At 34.0% G+C, this 14,272-nt stretch overlaps 1 protein-coding gene across 8 annotated transcripts in view; it reads left to right on the top strand.

Moving 5' to 3' along the window:
• The window catches only part of cwo (transcription factor cwo), a 99,394-nt gene that overhangs the window by 77,158 nt on the left and 7,964 nt on the right, over window positions 1–14,272 (top strand). Inside the window, exons 3-4 of one of the 8 annotated variants that reach the window (XM_067763276.1) lie at window positions 11,822–11,916; window positions 12,045–12,182. The exons of the other annotated variants lie outside the window; for them this stretch is intronic. The gene's annotated coding sequence lies outside the window, so the exon portion shown is untranslated. The remainder of the gene's footprint in view (window positions 1–11,821; window positions 11,917–12,044; window positions 12,183–14,272) is intronic. 8 annotated transcript variants of the gene reach the window in all.

Below are 14,272 nucleotides of genomic sequence, written 5' to 3'. Positions count from 1 at the left end.
GAAAAAATTGTGCTCGTAGTTCGTCGGCAAGGAGATTTACATGAAGGGAGCGACACGGTGACAGAGAGGCTGAGTGGTAAAAGGAAAGGAACATCTATAGCATGGCTCTTCAAAACTGAAACTGGGACTTTGTCGATAACAGTACTATAATCGTAAGGGTAGTGACTTAGTCGTTTATCAACAAGCAACGAATGCAAAAATATTGCGTAAATATGCTATGCAAATATTATTGTGTTATATGATAGTACCAAATACTTAAAATAAAACGTAGTGCTAAAAGTAAAAAGCATAAATTTTCCGCGCTTCAGCTTTTTTTTGGCGAAATTTGTTATTTTGAAATGCGTAAATAAACAACACTTTCTTTCAATGTTGCTACTCTACTTGTTGAGCGACGACGTACACATTCAATAAACGAAAGAGCGAAGCAGTCTGAGTGAATCCAGTTTGCACAATTGCGCTATGAAATGACGCTCACAGATGTACAGCGATAGAAGAAGTACATGGTCAGGGACTAAGAGTCGTACATTCACAGGGAAACACATAGGCAAGAGGAGAGAGCTAGAAGGGGGAGGGATGCGGCAAGGGGAGGGGAAGAGCAAGAAGAATATGAAAGGGAGGATAGAAGCAAAGGTAGATATGGAGAGCAATTTAGAGATATCAGAAAGAAGAATCACAAGTGGGAGAAAACGGCAAAGAAGAAGTAGTGGAGCGTAAATGTGAAAAAGGTTAATATTATATTATAGTTAAACCATACCTAAATAGTTTTTTCAAATTGGGCCTGAGGTCGGGTAATAGCTAGTTCATAAATATAATCTCTCGGGCATTGAAGTCTTTTATCGTTGTTATTTATTTATAGGTGGCTTGAAACCAAATAATCTTTTCGCTTGAAAGATATATAAAAAACTGATTCATCCGGTAAACCAAAAAACTGCTTATAAACAAGTGGTGCTTTCCTCTATCAAAAAAGGTTTTGGGATTAAAATGTACATACTCGTGTTTTATACACAACCAAACTAATGTAAAGCTTCAAATAATATGTAAGTATGTATGTCTCTAAAATGTATGTATATGAATACGTACATATGTGAAATAGTATAAATTTATTTGAAAACAACCATATGTTTTAATATTTTGTTTTTAGGCTATTTGACCTATTGTGGGTTCCAGTAAGAAATAAAAAGTTGGTAATTATTCCACTGTTGCGGCCCTACGTTTCGCTAGCCGTCCTAGCTTCTTCAGGGGCGAAGTATGATATTTTTTATCTTAACTCTAAAAATTTTTTGGTACCACTTACAATGGGTATCATAGTCATCATTGTATCAATATACCATATGCCTAATTGTCGGCACCAATTTAAAAATAAATTAAAATACAGGAAAATGAAATTCCTTAGCAACATCAACGACTAACGAATTTTACATACATACATACATATGTAATTATAAACTGATATATGGGCACGCGACAAAAGTTTTAAAATGTACCTTAAAATAATTTTATTTGTCTAAATTGCTTCTCTAAAGTAAAATTCTTACTGTATGCAGATGACCTTAAGATATACTTATATATTCATAGCCTTCATGATGCGGTATTGTTGCAGGAAGTTTTGGATAAACTTAGTAACTGGTGTAATAATAATCGGTTAAGTGATAACCTAAAAAAGTGCTTCCAAATAACTTTTCGAAGCGTGTCAACTTGATTGATACCGTGTATCAAATATCAAACTAGCTCTGTTGCGGGTTAGTGAAATTAAGGACTTGGGAGTAATATTTGACTCGAAGTTTTCGTTTTCAAGTCATATTAATGTGTGCATTGCTAAGTCGTATGCCATGCTAGCTTTTGTTAGGCGTCATAGCTTGGATTTCAGTGACCCGTATACGCTAACGCTTTTATATTCCGCGTTTGTGCGATCCAAACTGGAGAACGCGTGTTTCATCTGGTCTCCGTATTACTCCTGCCATGTTGCAAGAATTGAACGAATCCAAAAACTATTCGTACACTTTTCATTACGCAGTCTGCGCTTCTCGGATCCTATCCCGACTTATAAATCTCGTTGCTTATTGATTAACTTAAAATCATTGCAGGACAGGAGGACAATTTTATCGCTGTCGTTCGTTTTCGATTTGTTACGTGGGGTTGCTGATTGCCCTGTGCTCTTGGAGAGGATTTTCATTAATATTCCGGCTTCGTGCTTCTGAGTTTTTTCATATTGGTGTTCTTAGGGCTCTTTATGCGCGGAATGCTCCAATTACTAGAGCCTTAATTGAGTTCAATAGAATTTCTAAATTTTGTGAGATAGATTTTTCTTGTTCGAAAGATGGTTTTCTGAGTATTTTAAATACTTTTTATAAGTAAGGTAATTTATATTAACATTGTTAACTACTTTATACTTTTATAATTAGCCTATAAGATTCTTTAATTGGCTTAAAAAAATAAATAAATAAATTAAACTACTTAGGCAAAAGAGTATGAATACTTGTTTTATCTGAAATCTTTCAGTTCTTTATTAGTGAAACTTTGTATAGTCAAGTTTACATATGTTTATATTATTTGTATGGATTATATGGATTCCCCATGGTACCGAGGTTTCTGAGGGGCCCGCGATTTAGGGGTACTAAGACATTTTTTGTAATTCAGGAGTTTTTAGTTGTTCCATGTGCAATTTTTATGCCGAAATTCAAAAGCAACGAATATCTGCATTTCGTTTCAATATTTTAGTGGTGTGAAAAATAATTAGAAAAGTCCTTTTCCTTAAAATCTTAGAATAAATATTTCATTGGGCAGCTGGCTCAAAACCATTCAGGTTCCGCATCCGATTCGACTATTGATAATGATTTTTGCCTGGGCCTTCGAACAGTGATTAGACAATAAAAACATCAAACAAAAATGTATATTTACATGAATCCGAAATCGTATGGTTTCGTGGTGACACTGCTGAAGGTTCATCTTCAAAAAGTCTTCCAACAATACTACCAACTCTGTATCAAAGTCCAGATTATTTAAACTTCGACATCGGTACCGTGAGTAATGAGTTTTTGCGATCTGAAGAAGTCAACGAAATAATTCGTCGAGATCATCAAAAGTGTCCTGTTATGTTTCCACGCGATCGTCATGACGAGGCATTACCTACCTCGTTGTGAAACAGAATCTTGCCAAATGGAGAGAAAGTGGAGCGTGACTGGTTAGTGTGGAGTGCCAGTAGCAATGCTTTTTATTGCCTACCATGTCGTCTGTTAAGCACCAATACTTTAAATCGACCTAAAATTTGTTGTCCTGGCGGATATTCGAAATTGCAGGTGGGAAGAAGCTATTGATAAATTGCCAGCACACGAAAATACTCAAGATCGCATTAAATGTTATATTCAATGGCGATCTTTACAAAATCTAAGTAAAAAGGAAGCTACACTTGATACACATATCAATGAAGAGCTAATCACTGAAACTCAAAAGTGGAAAGAAATTTTATATAGAATTTTGGACACTATCTTATTTTTGGGTGAAAGGGGCCTAGCTTTCAGAGGCGAAAGTATATACATATCTTGGTGAACGAAACAATGGATATTTTTTGGGATCTTAGAACTCATAAGCCATTATGATCCGATACTTAGCGATCATTTGTAGAAAGTTAGGATTTCACAACAGCAGCACAAACGTTTACAAGTTAACTATCTTTCCCCAGACATTCAGAACGAGTTTATAGAAATTTGTGCAAAGCACGTGAGGGAAACTATATTAGATCAAGGCAAGAAAGCCAAGTATTTTGCTATTATCGTTGATGCTATGCCTGATGCTACTCACCTTGACTACGTTCGTTTTGCGCTAACTCCATTTCAATTCGAAAGCAACAAATTTCACAATTCAAGAACGGTTTTTGGCTTTCGTGGATTGAGATTTAAGTTACTATACTCTAGGTAAACATGAAATCCCATTAAAATATTACTCGCCTTGTGCAAACCACAGTCTGAATGTATGTGGTGTTGATGCTGCAGAATGTTGTACGGCTGCAATTACGTTCTTCGGAGTTGTACAAAATGTTTTACTATTTTCAGCAGTAGTCCACAATAATGGGACATCCTTAAAAAAAAATGTACTGAGCTCTCTTCACAGTCTTTCAGACTCTAGGTGGTCGGCTAGAATTGAGGCAGTCAGACCATTCGCAAACCATGTTCCAGAATTAACACAAGCACTAAATGCATTACTTAAGCGAAATTTGACTGCACAAGCATACGGAGATATTACCAGCATTCTCAAGTACATCAACAAGTTTGAATGTATCTTGCTGTCCTCAATTTGGTTAAAAATACTGACTACCATTAATGAAAGAAACGTCGTACTCCAAGCTAGAGACGCCACCATAGATGTTGAGGTCCGACATCTGGTTCCCACCATAAATTCAGAAAACAAAAATTGGGAAAAAATTTTTTTCAGAATACAATAGTCAGAACCCTTTCTTCAGAAAGCCAAAATTGTGAAGTCAAAATTCAGAAACAAAAATTCAGAAATCAATATTCAGAAGTTAAATTTCAGAAGTCAAAATTAAGAAGTCAAATTTCAGAAGTCAAAATTCAGAAAGTAATCAGACAGCAAAAAAACATTGAATTTTGCGCAACGTCGAAAGAAGGCGTTATATCCAATCGAATTATGGAATATGTATGCATAATACCACCAAATTGGGTGAAGTCCGTAATTCTATCGAAAGGCGTTTGGAACACACGCTAACATATTTATTTATTTATTTAATTAATCAACAAACAAGGTGTTTACAGACTGTTAGTGTACAAAACTTCAAGTTTACATAGCTTATACAAAAAGTATAGTTAACTTTATGACAAGTTAATTTCATAAATAAAATAAAAAACGAACATGCAATAACAGAAACAAAACTGCAGCAATTTTCAGCTGGAGGCGAGCCATATCGGAAACGCAAGATAAAATATAAAGACTTCGTTTTTTTTAATATTGTAAATTCATTTGAAAAAGATAAACGCGAAAAGATTTAATTAATTACTTGCTTGCTATTGCACACAATTTAAAATTTTATATTTTACTACTTTTTCTTTATACATAATTCCTTACAAATAAATGAACGTTTCTGTCGTCTGATTACTTTCTGAATTTTGACTTCTGAATTTTCACTTCTGCAATTTGACTTATGAAATTTGACTTCTGAAATTTGACTTCTGAGATTTGTTTTCTGAGTTTTGACCTCTGAATTTTATCTTTCTGAAAAAAGGTGCTGACTAATGTTTTCTGAAAAAATGTGTTTCTGAATTTTTGTTTTCTGAATTTATGGGGGGCACCCCGACATCTAGATGGCTTATTAGCTGATTTGAAGTTAATCAGGAACCAATGGGAAACAATTTTAAACGAATGCCAAACAGTTGCTATTCAATTGAACATCTCGCCAAAGTTTCCGGACATTCGAAAGAGACCCCAAAAGAGGTTTTGAAGATAATGGAAATGAGATGATTACGGATGATCCAGAGTCTGATTTTAAAAACAATACATTCTTTTTGATCATCGATTCGGTAATCACTGGCATTACTAAATGATTTGCAGCTATGAGAAATTTGAACGAGACGTTTTCCTTTTTGTGGCAATTTGAAGACATGGATGAAACTACGGTTCGGGCGAGTGCAGCAAAATTTGTCGAAAAATACAAGTCGGATCTTTCTCAAAGCTAAGAATGCGAAATAATTCACTTGAAACACATTTACGAAGCAAATTTTTACAAAGGTCCGTCACCATTGGAATTACTAAATGCCAGCTATGTTCAAAATCTGTATACAATTTTCCCCAACATTTGTGTTGCTTTACGTATCTTCTGCACTATACCTGTCACTGTAGCTAGTGCAGAACGTTCTTTCAGCGTCCTTGCAAGAATAAAAAACTTTCATAGATCGTGTTCATCTCAAGAGCGAGTTTAAGGACTTGCCACGCTTTGTATTGAATCCGTTTTGGCAAGACAGTGAAATTTTGATATTGTTATAAAAAATTTTGCAGGGAAAAAAGCAAGAAAAGCCACTCTTTGATATCACTCAATAATTAAAATTTATAATCATCATTATATTTATCAGAAATAGTAAATATTCAGTGTTAATTTTATTTTCAGCTCTTAGTCCAAAAATCATTTAGTTGATGTGGCAAACATTTTTTTGATGTAATCCATCAATAATGATTCATGAAAGAAAAAAGTCTTACCACTTTTTGAAAAAAAAAGGTGTCAAAACAGATGACAGCCTTAAAATGATAAACCATTGTATACAAAACAAATGTGATTTCTTATCCATCAAACTGACTGACAGGGTGCTTTGACAGCGTTTTCACTATATGTTCAAAATAGCGGCGCGTCGAGCCCGTGACCATGTCTGTTTGTTATTTTGATGTCTGTGCGTTAGATATGACACTTGTCGTATCCACACTGAATTGTCATAAACTTGGAAGACAAAACTTAATTAGGATTTTCAAATTTTAGATTTGTTTTTCCAATAATGTTTTTGAAATAATTTGATACAATTCACTAAGGTACCTACAGTTGATTAAAGTTTTTTTCTAAAACTCACGGAAAGTCTTAAAAAAAACTTTCTTAGTTAATGTATGCTGCTCTTTTTGTGTTCACATCTGTACAAAATGTGTTGTCATAGTGCTCTTTGATCTTTGAAAACATTGATTATTTATCACATGAACGATGGATGCTGTTTTTCGTCATTCAACTGTGATGTAAGACATATCATTTAGCCAAATGGTCGCGTCACAATGAAATTTGTCATGTTCATGAGTTTTTATGCAAAATCATAATCGTCACAGTCGCACAAGATGTTGCATTTGTAAATATAAAAGAGCTTCAGATTTAGCTGTTCAAACTTGTTTCAGCTTGCCCAGTCACATAAAAAATTTCTCGAAGCACTTTTATAAACACTACCACTTTACTATAAATATATTTTCTAACTATTTTGTCTCCTATTCATTGTGAAAAATATAAGTATAAGCGAGTATGAAAAATAATCACACTTGCGAAGTCTGAGAGCACTCATAGCCAAAGTAAATGTCGAATTCATCGTCTTATGCTTTGCTCGCAACAAAAGCTCGGTTACTTTTGCATGTCAGATGGCGCTGCTGATGCCCTATTTGTCGCTCTCCATGCAAATACATGCAATCTACTCATCTGTCATCTGGCGGCCACCGTGGTGTGATGGTAGCGTGCTCCGCCTACCACACCTTATGCCCTGGGTTCACACCCCGGGCAAAGCAACATCAAAATTTTAGAAATAAGGTTTTTCAATTATAAGAACATTTTTCTAAGCGGGGTCGCCCCTCTGCAGTATTTGGCAAGCGCTCCGGGTGTATTTCTGCCATGAAAAGCTCTCAGTGAAAAGACATCTGCCTTGCAGATGCCGTTCGGAGTCGGCATAAAACACGTACATAGGTCCCGTCCGGCCAATTTGTAGGGAAAATCAAGAGGAGCATGACGCAAATTGGAAGAGAAGCTCGGCCTTATATCTCTTCGGAGGTTATCGCGCATGACATTTATTTTTTTATTTACTCATCTGTCAGATCACTATGCTGCATCAAAAATCTTATGCGACGGGGCTTAAAGGTATATTGCACATTTACTCAATAACATATGGTTGCCAAGTATCTGATGATGATGATGATTAGAACGCCATTAGATCGGAAGCATTGTTTTTGTATTTTTGCACATGGCGTCAGCGCACCTGCACTTTGTTGTCTTTCGTTAGTCAGCGTCTCCTACCCTGTCGCTATTTTTGCTCTTGGCATCATTGGCATACAATTTATTTTTATTTGGGAATATCATATTTTGTTGCTATTTGCTTTGTCATATAAAACAAAACAAGCAAAAATTAAAATTAAAACAACCAACAGCGCCATCCAAAGCCGTAACATTTACAAATTCCGAGCCGAGCGCATACCAACCACGTAAATTTTCATGAATCAAATGTGTGATTTTATTTTTGCTTCTGTATTTAATTAACAAAACATTTTGCGCAACGTAATTTATTAGCTGAATGCATATAAATTAAAAATTTGTTACAAAACTAAACGATTGATGCTATAGGTACATATATTGCGACTTTGTCGTTGTTAACGAATGCTCTCAATAATAAATAAAATCAATGATTTTATTGGTTTAAGAAACTTGTGTGTCGACGGCGAGATTTTTGTAATTGGTTTACTAAACTACTTACTAAAATAATGTACATAGCGATCATTGGTCTGAAAATCTAAATTCAGGTCAAAATGTTTAAGTTAATCAGCTGACCTTGCTAATCTTGTTCTCCCCCACAGATGTTGCACTGCCCCAACTTTTGTTTATTTATACAAAAAGTCATACAAATTTCTATCTCCTTCACTGCTGCATCCTCTTCCTTCCCCATTGACTCCTCTCTCTCTACTGCAACACCTCCTCTCATCTTTGTTACACTATTCTTATTATCGATATATTTCCATTTCCCCTTCTTTTAATCTGCATTAAAACAACAATCAACAGTTTAAAAATTTAAGAATAGCTCGGGCTCAACATTTTCATCGCCATCGTCAAAGCCCAATCTGCTGGCGGTATTAAAGATACTTCGCATTACCGAATTCGGCTGAACGGTTTTCGATTTGCGTGATCTAAAGTTGTGTACCTCTGTGAGAGTTTCAGTTACCTCGTCGATTCTGAGTATGGCGCTACTAGCGAGCAAGCGATATCTATTAAAAGATAGGGTAGTTATGGAAAGGCTCTGCGTAATAGTTAAAGGTGCAAGGAAATCCATTTATCTAGCACTGTTGGCATCATCAGTGACATCTATGATGAAATTGGTGCTTAGTAACAGCGCTGGCTAGCGTAAATAAATATATACATAAGATTTTTGTGCACAAATTAGATTAAAAATTATACCTCAGCTTGTTCTAGTCAAATTTTACAAAAACACAGTGAGCAGTAAAAATCAGTAATTTTTTCGACGTAGGCATACTAAAAAATGTCGATTAAATAGAATATTTATTATTTTATATGTTTCGAAGTCAACTATATAATAGCTAATAATAAATTACTTAAGAAAAAAAAAAAAAAATAAAAATAATCAACTAATTATTTTTGATTGTGTGACTGTTAATTTGCAATTATTTTCGTTTTTGTATTAAATTGCATGATTTTCATAATTATTAGATTACTTTAATAAATTTTGATTATTTTTAATTAAATAATTGAAACAAGAACTTATTTCAATTTCTTGACTGATTTCAATTAATTTAGATATAATCATGTATTTCTGAATTATCTTAATCGCATTTTTAATCAAGCTGATGTTAATAATTGAAAATAGTTAAATAGTTTTATCCATTTAGCAATTGACATTATCTTGCAATTAAAATTGATCAAATAATTAAATTGTAATACAAAATTGCTTGATTTATTCCTATTATTTGATTAATTTGAATAAAATGACCAATTCGAATAGTTTGATTCATTTTTATTTTTGTTTATTGCAATGAACAAATAATTTGAGAAATTATTTTTGACTACTTCTTAACCTATTTAATATAAATCATTTAAAAAAATAATGTATGATTTAATTTTTAAATAGCAAAGACATTAATGATTATTTATGTTTATTGAAATTGTATTGGTCTAGTTTGCCCGTCTTCATTTTAGTGAGTAAATAATTTGCTTGCTTAAGTTGAAAGCTAAATAATTTATCAATTAAACAAATAATTAATAAATAAAACTATTATGTGCCGTTCAAAGTAATCATACAAAACAAAACATGAAAACCCACAGCGTAACTTAAAATAATCAGATAATATAATAATCTGACTAATTTTAATTAATCTTTTTGCAAAAAAAAAAAAAAAAAAAAAAAAAAAAAAAAACAATGCTTTGGGAATATTAAATTACAACAATGAGACAAGAGTGCACACAAGAAATATGGAAACTAATTTTTGTGTCCTTTCAAATTTAGCACCAAAATAGTGCAGTGTGAAAAAGTTTGGTGTAATTTTACAGTATTACACTTTTCGGAGAGATTTTAAAACTAATTATGAAGTCAACGCTGTTTGCATTGAGTAATGCCAGATGTGAAAAGCAAGCTGCAGTGGTGTGGTGATAGTGTGATTCGCCTTTCACAACGCACGTCCTGGGTTCAAGTCCCATCATCACAATTTTTTTATTTTTATTATTGTTATAACTTAAATTCTTTTGGTAGAATAGTCGCTTTCAGCACTTATTACGGATGAAATAAAAATTTTTTTGGTTTATTGTACAGAACAACACCATAAAGTAAAACAAAAACAAGTAATAATATTTCTGTTTGATAGGTAATTTTAATTATAAAAATTAAAACTGAAAGTATGTCTCTGACAAAAACCAATTTTTTATATAACGACCACCCTATTGTATATATAAAATACATATTGCTCATACGCCATGGCGATCCTCTCAAACAACTTAGTAGCACAAATCATAAATTTAGTAAATTTGAATAAAAAAGAGGTCAAATATGTTGTCTTCGACTATTAAAACGAAAAACGAGAAGGAATTAGAAGACTTTTGTAAAAGCTTAATAAGTGGACGATGCATATGTATGTGTGTTTATGTGCAAATAGTGTAAAAAAAATTACATACATACATACTATAAATATGTACATAAGTAACGCAAAAGTGTGTACAAAAATTAGCTCAAGTAATGCCGACAAGCGCCATAACTAATTACAATATTTTTGGATTAAATCCATACATACATATATACATACACTTAATAGTAAATAAGTGTGGATTTATTTAAGTATATATATCGTACAAAAATACAATGAGAACCCTAAAATTTGGGATTGCTATACGAAAATTCATATACAGCAGCGAATACGAAATAATTCGTTATCAAATAATACGATTCCAATTTTCTGTTTTCATTTTCCATAATTTAGGAAAAAATGACCATGACTTTGTATACGAAACTATCAAATCCAATCTCCAAACCGTTTTCGAAAAAGCTGGAAAAAATTTTACGAAAATTTCAAACTTTTTGTTAAGAGTTTTCTGAATTTTTTTGAGTTTGCGGTTTTGTGACTCAATTAATTTTAGTCAGACAAAGTGCAAGTTTAAAGCTTCTCAGAATTAGTATTGACTTTTGATATTTATTTTTTTTTCAAAGAGTCTTTTATCGATATTTTCCTCCATATGCAGGGCGTATAGCTTTATTTTCATATGAAGGAATATCGCCAACTCCTTTTGAAAAAAAAAAACCTCAAAAACCTATAAGAATTTTGAGAGATCTATAATTTGGGCTTTGCAAGACTAAAGTTTATTTAATTTGCTCGAATTTTCGAATTTTTTCGAAAACGGTATTAAGATTGGTATTGCATAGTTTCCGTTACAAAGTCATAAAAGTTTTTCCTTAAAATATAGAAATAAAAAATAAGAATTTAATTGACGAATTTTATACAAATTGCCACTGCCATTTTCGTGTTCGCTGCTGTATAAAAGTTTTATTTTATTTTTTTCTTAATATTCAAGTCATCTTGTGCGGAAAGTCACTAACCTTTTTTAAATAAAATATTTGTTTCCATAAATGTTTCTCCAAAAATATTTCTTATCTATAAAATGCATTACTTATATTTAGATGAGCGACAGTCTAGCCCGCTTAGTAAACAAAAAATATGCCTTCTGATGGCTTTATTCTTTTATCTCTACAAATAAGCATGGATGTTTTTTGCCTACACACTCTTTTGTTTAATTATTTTTCTTTTATTGGCTGGTTTTTTTTTACTCCTTCCTTTTGTTTTTTATTTAGCATTTTTTATTTCACTGTATTTTTAGATGACGTACGCGATCCTGATATTTGCCACACATGTCACTCACGGCGGAGACGATAGCGCCAAAGCCAAGTGGTGATAATACCAGCTAACAAACAAGTACATACATATAAGTTAATAAATTTACTTGTATATATGTATGTATGTACATATGTATGTTTTTAGTAAGTTCATACTCTTAGTTTTCTTTTCTTTCTGCGTTTTTTTTTTTTGTTTACTTGAAACAGCTCATAGATTTCATGATTTCATCACCAGACGAGTGCTTAAAGTACAAAATGGCTTTGTCTACCGTTATATGGCTCGTTTGTTTTTGGCGTTTATCTGTCACAATATTTAGCGCCAATTATAATCGTTCGATTAACTGAGTAAGTACAAAATATGTACCTACAACTAATTAAACAAAAACATAATTCCATATTCAAAATTATTATAGGCTTTTATACGGAAAAAAGAAACTCATATAAAGTAATAACTAAAAGAAAATATCACAAAACTCATAGAAATATATAATACCATGCATGTTTGGTATATTTGTCAAAACTAAGTTCAAATCATAAGCATAATAGATATGCTGCCGCAATTTGATCAGTATCTTCTCGTCTATTTACTGTTTTCTCTCTATTTTTTAGTATGTGAAGACTCTCTAATGTGTACCGCATTTTCTCTTTCCTCTCTATGTCTATTATTTTTGAATTGTGTAAATCAGCGGTAAGTTCATGTGTTAGAATATGTTGAACAAGTGCCGTGCCGCTTTTCTTTTTGTTTATGTCCGCTTCGTGCTCTGCTAGTAGAACTCCCAATTGTCTTTTCGTCGTCCCTATGTATATTTTGTCGCATTGTGTGTTTTCTCCACCTTTGTATTGTACTTGGTAGATTACATTGTTTTGTTGGTGTGGTTCTACTGGGCTTTTTGTCTTGCTAAATATAGTGGAGAGAGTGCAGTTGGATTTGTATGCCAGAGATTTACACAATACAAAAATAATAGACACAGAGAGGAAAGAGAAAATACTGTACACATCAGAGAGTCTTCACATACTAAAAAATAGAGAAAAAACAGTAAATAGACGAGAAGATACTGATCAAATTGCGGCAGCATATCTATTATGCTTATGGTTTGAACTTATAAAAAAAATAAATGTAAGGCGCGATAACCTCCGAAGAGATCTAAGGCCGAGCTTCTCTTCCAATTTGCGTCGTGCTCCTCTTGATTTTCCCTACAAATCGTCCGGACGGGACCTACATGTTTTATGCCGACTCCGAACGGTATCTGCAAGGCAGATGAGTTTTCACTGAGAACTATTCATGGCAGAAATACACCCGGAGCGCTTGCCAAACACTGCCGAGGGGCGACCTCGCTTAGACAAAATTTCTTCTAATTTAAAAACCTTATTTCTAAAATTTTGATGTTGCTTTGCCCGGGGTGTGAACTCAGGGCATACGGTGTGGTAGGCGGAGCACGCTACCATCACACCACGGTGGCCGCCCTTACTGAACTTAGTTTTGACAAATATACCAAACATGCATGGTATTATATATTCCTATGAGTTTTGTGATATTTTATTTTAGTTATTACTTTATGTGAGTTTCTTTTCTCCGGATTTAATGTTTGCGTCATGATTTTACAATGTTTATGTTCCAACTTGTTTTTACGAATTTGTCTTTGTTATTAGCCGTGTTTTTTTTACACGCGTATACGTTTCGTTTGCGCGTGAAAAAAACGTCTATCCTCACTTAGATAATGCTTAGGAGACCCACCTGTTTTTTTTTTTTTTGCGGGGAGGCTGAAAAATGCCTAATGCACCATAATTGCTGCCGTCGCAGCAACCGTGTGTCCGTAGACTAAAAAACAGCCCCGTTCTGGAACCGTCGCCCACCCCGGTACCACTTTCGCATTACTTCAGGGTGGCGTTTCATATTTCTCATTTTTTAAGAGCCTACTGTTGTCCCTGCGTCCAGGTTCCCGCTATTTGCTCTGAGTGTCTATTTAATCGCCACTGCTTCGCATGCGCATTTCTCTGCGCTCCCTTTCAGCATCCATCAGGCGTGTCATTACTATAAATGCCATTTTGCTCACTGCAGTCCAGCACTCTTTCCTGTTGCACATATGTGGTACTAAATTTCTCGTGGTAGGTTCCTCCCCAAATACTCCACGCAAGGTGAGTCTTTCTTCGTGAAAACGGGGGCAGTGGAACATGACGTGTTCTGCGTTTTCTAACTCCGTGGTACACATTGGGCAATGAGGATCTTCCTCTATCCTACGCTTCCATAAATACTCTTTGAAACCGCCATGTCCACTCATTATCTGCGTGAGATGGTAGATCAGTTCGCCGTGCTTCCGCTCATTCCATTGAGCTACGTTCCAAACTAGTGTGAAAGTCGACGCCCTTTACTCGAGGCCTCCCACCGTTCTTGCCACTTAGCTATTGTTTGTGTCCTTGCTCTTTCCTTGTCTTCT

The sequence above is a fragment of the Eurosta solidaginis genome, chromosome 1 (genome assembly GCF_040869045.1).
Source record: "Eurosta solidaginis isolate ZX-2024a chromosome 1, ASM4086904v1, whole genome shotgun sequence".
NCBI classification, from domain to species: Eukaryota; Metazoa; Arthropoda; class Insecta; order Diptera; family Tephritidae; genus Eurosta; species Eurosta solidaginis.
Note: the sequence above shows the minus strand (reverse complement) of the source record. Positions and strands in the feature narration are given on the sequence as shown.